Here is a 9650-nt window from a genome sequence, read left to right on the forward strand (position 1 = left end):
ATGGTCAACATTTAAATTATTCTCATAAAAGCTCTTAAATTTCTCTCTAAACTTCTGATAGGTTAAGCACAAACTTAATAAAGAAGAGAAACTACATTAAAAATGTTTTTGAAGCATTGTTACACTAAGTTGCAGAGTTTGGAGCAAAGTGTGTCAGAAGTCCGTGAAGACTTTTCCACCAGCGCATTTAAAATAAATAAATAAATAAAAAAAAACAAGTTGGCAACATGGCAACATACAGCATAATTCCACAAACTGTTTATGTTTGAGATCACAAAAAAAGGCTATTTTGGAATCAAAAACGTCATCACCTCAGTCTGAGCTGCCCCTCCGGTGATTTCCCTCCCTTATTTTTTTTTTTTTTTAACAAACAGAGAAGCATGAGGGCTCCACTGTGTGTTCACCTCCACCTCACAGTGAGGCTGATGTCATTCAGTCAGAGCTGAGCCATGTCCAACAAGTCCTTGCTCTGCTTCGCCGGCCTCAGTCAGGCCTCCTCTGTTTGACATGAACCAGCCGCGCTAACATCATCGTACAGAAACACTGAAATACATCACACCATCGTTACATCATCCATTTTCCTCACTTAGGGTTTCATGATGGAGCAGAACGGCTGTGGGAGTTTGCTGCAGGTGAGCATTTCTGCACAAACGTCAGGGAACCACTAGATGGCAGCCTTGAAGTGGAGTCGCAGGTCAGTTGTTCATGTGAGTTACTGGAAATAAATAAAAGGATTATTCAGAAAATTATTTTAGGTTATTTTCTGTTTTCTTTTTGTAAAAAAAATTCTAGCAGTGCAGGAGAATTTTTTTTTACTCAAAGCAAAAGAAAGAAAAAAAAAACTATTTCTTAACTGTTGAAAGCTAAAAACAAATGTCTCACAGAAAGATTGATATAATTTTCTTCTTTTTTTTTTACTGTTCCTATAAAAGAACACAGATAAGGCAGAGCTGGTAAATATTTCAACACAATTTTGCTTCAAAATTCATAGATTGAAAGCAAAAGAAAATCATCTTAAAGACAATTTCTTATTTGTTTGTCACTTTAAATTTTTCAGGGATGTTCAAACATTTTGCAAAGAGGGCCAGATTTGGTGAGGGGAAAATGTTGGAGGACCAATCCTTCAGCCTCACAGTCAAACATCATGCAAATGAACTATTTAACTGACATTTTGTTGAAATGACATACTTTTCCTTTATACTCATAGAAAACAAAGACATTTGAATACATTTTTCAACTTTCAGTTTGCCCATTTTTTACACCGTTCAATCCCAATTAGCTCGTCATAGATAGAATGTCTTTTCTGTCAGTCCCCTTTGAAAGTGATTTCCATGAAAACAGCCACAGACTCTTGGCAAATTAGGCAAACACAGTTGTTAATATTTCACTTAAAAACATGCCAATTTCCACTTGTCTTGGAAGTGTCCACTTTTCTTTTTTTATTTAAAGTTCTCATTTAGAAAGGAGCTAGAAAGTGCCACAGAAGGGTCGCACAACAGAGTTGCCACAGGTTTGCACTGACCTAAAACATCGTTTAGCTGTCCACAATCAAGAAATCGTACACACAGTTCTTAGAAAATGCTGGGAGCTGCATAATATAGACTTTAGGAAAGGAGCCTGCAGGCCATTGGAAATTTAAATGCTGGTTGCATTTTGGCCCCCAGGCTGGACTTTGGACATGCCTCCTTTAAATGCTTCTTCCGGTAAGACAAGAAATCTCATAGTGACACTACTTACAATAACCCATGTGGGCCCATCCTATATTAAAGACCTCATAGTGACTTACCGACCAAACAGAACACTTCACTCACAAAATGCAGGACTGCTTGTGGTTCCTAGAATTAGTAAAAGAATTAGTAAAAGTACAGTTGGAGCCCCTGTTTTATGGAATAAACTCCCAGCTCATGTAAGAGAGGCCGACACAGTTTCTACATTCAGTTAGACTGAAAACATTCCTCTTTGGACAGGCTTATTGTTAGACTAGTTAGTATTCAGAGAATATTTACCTTCCTGTTAATTTTTTTAAATTAAACTAAACGATAAAGTTGTCACTAGGCTGCTGGAAGTTAGAAGCTGGGGTAACTATGGTGCACTGGGGTGCTGTCCTCTATTTTCATCTACTTCCACTGTCCTTCTCTCCTCTATTCTTGATCATTTATTCATCATTTAGTTCTCCATGCCTCTGTTTGGTGCTGTGCCATTCACATACTGTCCCTCTTTCCCACTCCCCTCCCATCCTGGGGAGTGGGAGTTCTTCCAGATTCCAGTTGGCTCATCCGTGCTCCTGTACCTGACCGTGTACCTCGTGTCTGGCTTGCCTCTACTGCTGCTCCTACACCTGGCTCTCATCTCGCAACCCCCAGCCGTCCCCCAACTTCATCTAGATGAAGATCATTTGCTGGACTTTAAATAAGTAGTTATGGAGTTTTAGAGCAAAGCTAATTCTTCTCTAAGAGTTCTGGTAAATCGCCTGTCCGTCCTGGGGGAGGATCCCTCTTTCATGTGGACACCCCTGAGGTTTCTTCGCTTTTTCCGGATTCCGTTTTCTTTTTAGGAGTTTTTTCCTTACTGGGAAGGAGGGTCTGAGGGCAGGGATGTCAGTTTAGTTTAGTCTGTTTAGTTAAAGTTTTAGTATTATCCTATTCAATTCTATGCATTTATGATCCTTTTTGATTGTATGTTTACCTTACAATTACCGGTACGAAGCCCATTGAGACGACTGTTGTTGTGAATTTGGTCTATATAAATAACAATGAATTGAATTGAATTAATGGCAAACTTACCCCTGGAAAAAAGTCATCGCTGACCCCTGTGGCCATCCCTGGAAAGCCGTCACACACGGGAACAAAGAAAAGCTCTGCTTGTGCTGTGACTTCATCATCAGGATGGGCATGACCGCAGGCGTTGACATCCCTATCTGGCCTGCCGGCCTGTTGGCTGTACAAAGTGTAAAAAGGTCTCTGATAAGAGGAATCATGGGAGACAGCTTTAGATCTAGATGCACGGGAAGTTCTTGACGTCACAAATGTTGTGTTAAACACAGAAAACACATCATATGTTGATCATTTTGCCTGATCTTCCCAGGAGGTGAAAACTTTTGAATCAAAGACCTGAAGTTTGGAGAAGATCCAGATCAGCAGAGTAGCTTTTTCTAAGACTTGCTGAACTGTAAACGTATACTTTTTTATACACTGAAGCAAAACGATGATACAAAGCTGCAAATGATCCTTTAAAACCCGTGACACGTTGAAATCATTTTTTGGCTCGACAGCTTTATAAAAATTTGATGTAAACCGAGGCGCCAAAATAAGTCTTTTGCATGATTCTTTACTCTGCTGCTTCTGATCTCGTAACCAAGTCTCAAACAGACTCGAATCTTCTTGGGAAAAAAGTTTCTGAAGCTGAGCGCACCTTTCCATTGGAAGTTTCTCCCATTGTTCTTGTCAGAAACATTCAGCTGGGCGGCACGAGGGGAGTCAGCTCGCACACCAGGAGTTTCCCAAACACTTCTCCTGCATCTTCTGAGAGAAGGGTTGAAAGCTGAAGAGCTCTAAAGATCCCTAATTTATTCCCAGATCTGACTTTTCTGAGGCAATGCTGCAGACTATGATGTTTCCTTAAATTAAAGCTTTTTTTATAAAAAAAAAAAACTTTGGTTCACTTCTTAGAATAATAGCAGAGAATCTTCTATCAGTCCATCACTTACTTTGGAGCATCCTTCATCGGCATGCAGGGATGCAACAATGCACCTTCTTCACGGTTCGGTTCAAACCTAGATAACTCGATAAAGCAATAAGTAATACATTCCTCCTAAATTTTGCACAATACATGTTTGACACATCAAACATAAACTTAATTGTGCGCAGTAGAGAGACGAGGATACACTCACCCCAGAATTTGGTTCAAAGGTGAAACATTTGAAATAATTGAAGGATCCCGGCGCAGAACATAGGCTGCTTTGTAAAAAAAAAACATACATAAATAAAGATTAAAACATAAAAAAAGTCCTAAAACACAAAACAATTTAAAGACAAACATTAGATAGTGTCAAATGCCGTTGCTAATAGTTTGAGATGTAGAAAAGGGGAATAAATGTAGAAATGATAAGTTTTAAAACCCATTAAATAGTTAAAAGCTAAATAAATAAGTAAGTTAAATAAATGAATTGTGCAGGCGTACTCTAATTTGAACGATTAATCGACTTGATTAACTATTCAACCAGATTAATCTAAGGCCAGTTGTTGATTGAATCGACCTTTACCAGTGTAAAATCATTTTAAAATCAAATAAATTGACTACAAATTGATCTATGAGACATGGTAGATTTTTTTTACTGTAAAGTCAAAGTGCATCACAGCGGATAACACACGTGATCTCACGTGTTTTAACATATTTGTGTGAAGTTGAACCGTCAGCAATGTGAACATTTGGACCCTTTGTAGTGGAAACCGATGATTTACGTCAAACTGGTTTGAGGTCATAATAGGAAAAAGGCAAATTCATAACTTGTTACAGGAACATTTACATCAGGACAAAATGTTTTCACTCAAGGTCACTAGATTTCTTCAGAATTTCCATTTTTCCCATGGAGCTACTTCCTTAAGATCATGCTGGTTTGAGCTTCTCAGCTTAAACTCACCATTTTTCTCATAAATTCTCAACAAAATATCAGTAATTCTGAAAAGAAATAACATAAAACTCTGCAGCACTTGCATATGAAATCTTTGACTTTCCTTGCATCTAGAGCAAAACTATTTTTCCGTTGGGACCATGTTGTGTCGTGAATGTTCTCTGTGGTGAAATGAGGTGGATGAATGGGCATGTTTGCTCAAAGGCAAACACCTTGCAGGCAGGGTGTTGCATGGGTTGCTAGGAAACTATAGGAAGATATTGTATGAAGCAGCTGTGGCCATAAAAGACCCAGTGGACTGGGTTGATATTGTCGTCATCTTCAAAGACAGTGAACAAAACTGCTCACTGATGTTACCAATGAAACCAAAAGATGCTGTTAGAACAGCTACAAATCATCAGAATTGTTGGATGCCACCTCTGTTTAAAGGATATCTTGAGTTTTTCTCCCACAGCTGCACGGCAACAGCTTACTTACCCAAACTCTATGAATGGTGAACAAGTTGTCACATGTTCCCATGCAATTTAGATGGAGGGTGTCTTTACACTTCACAAGAAAATGTGCATGAATGATAGGTTGCTGCCAATAAATAAAGGCTACACACCAACAAAATTTCCTTTTTTTTTAAGTTTGATAGGCGTTTGCTTTTTAAGGTCTTTTTAAAAAAATAAAATAATTAAGACCAATTGGAGAGGTTTGATAGCCGCTCCAACAAAACATGAACTACACTTTTCTGCATCTCAGGAATCACATGGTGCACCCGACGCCTGAAACAGCAGAGGGGCGCAGACGCACCGTCAGCCTCCAAACCTTAGCCACAAAGTATGTCTGGTACATGGAAAAGATCATGTGGCCCTGGAACAGAGCAGAGTAGAGGTGATGAGAATGGGGAGTTTGGCGGTAACTGTGTTTGGAAGAATACCATTCACATTCCTCTCCTGGGAAGTGATATCAAGACAAGGTCAGGCCAAGGCTAATATGGAAGAATATGAGCAGAAGGAGACAGAAATCCGTTTTTGCCATTTACTCAAAAGCGATTTTTCTTTTCTTAAAACGATTCCGCATTTCATTTGAATTCTAAATTCCCTGAAATGACCTACGACTCTCCAGTTTGTATGAAATTGGATCAAAAAACGCATAGATAAGACAAAAAGCTTCTTCCTTTAACAAACTCCACCCTTTGGACATCTCATAAGTCTTCCGTTTTGAATATTAACTGGAGAAAAACACCTAGATCTGCATGCAGCGTATTGGATGAAGCAAACTCGCCTTTTCTCGATTCTCACTTACGGGAGGTTTTCACATTTATGTCATCCGTGTTACCATCCGAGAGGATCAGAGAAGCGGGATCTGAGGGAAAAACCCCTGACAACTCACTAGAAGAGATTAGTGTCCATTACCCACAAATCTGTTTGCTACCATCTACAACACTTCTGACAGCCCTCAGCCCTACTGTCCCAGGAGCTGCGCGCGGCAGAGACACACACTTTTGTTGTCGGAGCGCCGTTCCCTCGACACCAGAGGGAAACTAGCTCTTTTCACTGGGTTGTCGGGTCTCAGAAAAAAAAAAGGCCAAGCGTGTTTTAAGAAGGGTGTGAGAATCAATTATCCCGCTCAAGAGACGTGCAGGACCAGTGGGTATTGCTTGGGATTAGTGTCCATTCTTGTCATGTACTGACAAACCCTCACGCTGATCTCCTTAACACCAGGTGCTATTAAGAAGCAGGGCTCTTACTGTGGGGCCTACAGACCTTTGCAAAAACTGGCTTTTTAGAGTGATTGACAAGCTTATAATGCAGGGAAAACGTGCTTTCATGTACCCACCTGTGCGAACCTTTAAATAGAGTTTGAGCATGAAATCCTGCATGGGAACCAATACAACTGAAACCACGCAACTACATTTTTTCCTACCAGCATGAATTCTATTTTGTAAAACAATAAAAATAATGAGGTTATTTATGATTGCCTTAAAAAAACTAGATTTAACCCCTTAAAGCCTATTGATGAATATAGGCAGAAAACCATTTCTGCTCCATAATTACCCTACTTTAACATCTACTTCCAAGCAAAAAAAATAAGTGACCTTTTTTTCACCCATAGATGGAAATATGTTCAGATATCAATGGGTTAAAAGAAAAATCACTTGTATATCCATAGGCTGTTTGAACATCAAAATAATGTGTGGTAGGTTTTTTGTTTTTTATAAAATGAAACATCACAATGAAAGAAAGATGTCAGGAAAAAAATACCAACAGTCTTTCAATCAAAAATGATTTTAGTGCCCACACATAATCATGACCTTCCTGCTAGCACTTCTGCTTAATAAAACATTGTTGAAAAGACAAAATAAACCTAACAACCCTATTGTGCACATGGACTAGATATCCAAGGTGATAAGATTTGGCCAAAGTCACAAGTTTGAAGCCACAATTATCAGATGCATGCGAGATCGAGCATTTGTATTTTAGTTTATGTGAAAAAGCTGTAAGCTAGAGATTAGTTTTCTTTTTTATAAGAAGAGTGTTTTTTTTTTACAAAACAATTGAACAAAAGTCTAAAAGAAAAGATAAAAAATATCAAATTCCCTGAATTTCTCATTTCCGAAAATGGTTCTACCTGAAACCGTCACCCATGTGTTAACAAGTAAGCCTAAAATGTCACCTGTGAACACGCCACGGATGGATTTCTGACTGGAAAAAGCTGAAGCTTGGCGGGACATTTGTCCAAAAGTGATATAGTTTCCTGGTATGTTGTGAGAAACAAAGTTTGTTCTTTCCAGAACATTTTTTGTTTCACAATAAATAAGTGCAGAACTTGAGAACGGAGAATTCCAGACCCCTCCCTGCAGTGAAACTCACATGTGCTAAGAATTTTAGCAACAATTACCCAAGATGGCAGCGATGCAAGTGTTGTCATGTTCTTCTGGACATTTTTAATGTATCTTTTGTGGATAAAAAGGCAGCATTGTGCACACCTAAAGGACAAAATTGCTTCACATGGGACAAATAAACATAAAGGAGAAAACTAAATGAAAAAAAAAAAAAAAAGGAAGGCTGCAGTGCAAAGTTATTACTGTACACATGATGAGACATCCAAAATTCTGACAGTCACATCAGTAGGAAAGTAAAAAAACTTTTTCTGCAACCACAGCAATAACCAAACTAATGGCTGGGATGGAGGAGAAGCCAATAATAAAAAAAGAAGAGGAGGCATTACCATGTGCTTACCAAAGAATAGAGGCAACAGATGAACTTAAACATCCATCCGATCCAGGATGGAGCAGACCTTTCAGTCTCGCTCTTGGAGTCAGAACACACTCCCACTAAGCTCCACGCCCTCTGCTTCCACACCAACTTTCAATATCTGACACAGCAGTTCAGACAGAGAAGATGCAGGGACGCCAAATATCAGAACAGCAGATAACAAATTATTATTATTATTATTTTTGCAGTGGAATGCAGGAACAAGTTGTTTGGTTCTTGATATAAATTTATATCTACAAATATCTAAAACATGTTTCCTGTTCTTCAGATCATTATTCTACAAAACACAAACAAAAGTTGAATTAAAAATAATGCCCCTTGGTGAAGAGTGGTTATCCAGTTTGAGATCCTAAGGAATTCAGCAGTTCTTGTTCTATGCTTAAAGAGATGTGACTCTATTCATCAGCAGGAAACAGAAACACACTTCAAGAAGCCACCTCATGTGAATGTCACCTGGAATTCCGACAACAGACCTCTGCACCTGGTTCAACCTCAGGTGTCCTAAGGTCAAGTTCCTCTCCGTTTACCTGTAAGACATCAGGATGCGTGTGGATCCGAGCAGTTTTCACAGGACTTTATTAAGATCTTCACTTTTATAAGACATTTTCAGTAAAGCAACAATCAGAGATTGACTTTATGAGGATTTTCAACCTAACATATATTGGTGATTTCAAAATTCATTCTTGAAATAAACATTAAATTCAAGAAGTCCTAGTTCAATGAAAAAAATAAAAATAATCATATCCAGCCTGTACAGAGATGTTATTTCCATTTAATTGCATTAAGTCTAATATTTATACTCACTACCAAAGTTTTCTACGCCAAAAACAAGACATCAAACCAAACTCTGTCAGCTGTTTGTTACAATCTAGGTTATTTCCAAAAGCCAAAAGCCTTCTGTTCTAAGAGCCCACATGAACTGATTACAATGAAAAGTTAAACTAATTTAAGGAAATATTTTTGAACTGCCTCTAAATCTTTGAGTTAAAGTTCTGAGAATATTCAAATGAACAACGACGGAGAGGACTTGAAATTTCAAAAATGTTTCTTCAAATGTTATTTGAAGAAACAGATTCCACACAAACTCCAACTCTGATCCAACATGACTGTTAGGAGATGAGGGCTTCTCCTTTAGATGCTAAATCGCGGTTATGCAATATTACAAATCGAGGTGCACAGTAATCACATTTGACACTAAAAATCTTTAGATCAGGGTGTAATCTGAAGACTTCTGTCACATGCAAATCCAAATCATCACCCTGCCATGCCATTTTTTACAATAATAGTCTAGAACAGTTCAGCTCTTGTTTTTATTTTGAAAAAGGGAAAATAAATTGATTCATTAAGGTTCATTGATTGATTGGGATTTAAAAAGGTTACATTAAAAAGATGGAAGCATCTCATTCAGATATTTACCTGCCAAAATTATTGAGAGAGATCTTTATAGGACAAAGGTTTTCTGATAAGAACAGTGAATGCTCTTTTTTCTTAACACTGCAAAAATATTGTTTCATTAACTTTTTTGAAGCTGTAACATGAAAAGCCCCCCCTTTAAAGACTTAAATTCTCTTTAAAAGGTTTAACTTATTGAGATAATTCAAGAATGTTACTCAAGGAACCTTAATTTAGCATCTACTTAAAAACAAAAACAAGTTTTTTATTACAGCTAGGAATAAATTAAGGCTTTAATGGGTTAAAAATGAACAGGTTTCCTCCTGAATTGGCACAGGTTTGGCTGGCATAAAAGTAAACTTTAA

At 38.0% G+C, this 9650-nt stretch overlaps 1 long non-coding RNA gene across 1 annotated transcript; it reads right to left on the reverse strand.

Moving 5' to 3' along the window:
• Positions 1–350: 350 nt before the first annotated feature.
• Positions 351–9110, reverse strand: LOC111949109. The gene is made up of 2 exons (XR_002875154.1): positions 2784–9110; positions 351–715 (listed from the first exon to the last, which is right to left on the reverse strand). It is a non-coding gene; the product is annotated as an uncharacterized LOC111949109 (long non-coding RNA).
• Between the last annotated feature and the right edge of the window lie 540 nt (positions 9111–9650).

This window comes from Oryzias latipes, chromosome 17 (genome assembly GCF_002234675.1).
Source record: "Oryzias latipes chromosome 17, ASM223467v1".
In the NCBI taxonomy this organism is placed as follows: Eukaryota; Metazoa; Chordata; class Actinopteri; order Beloniformes; family Adrianichthyidae; genus Oryzias; species Oryzias latipes.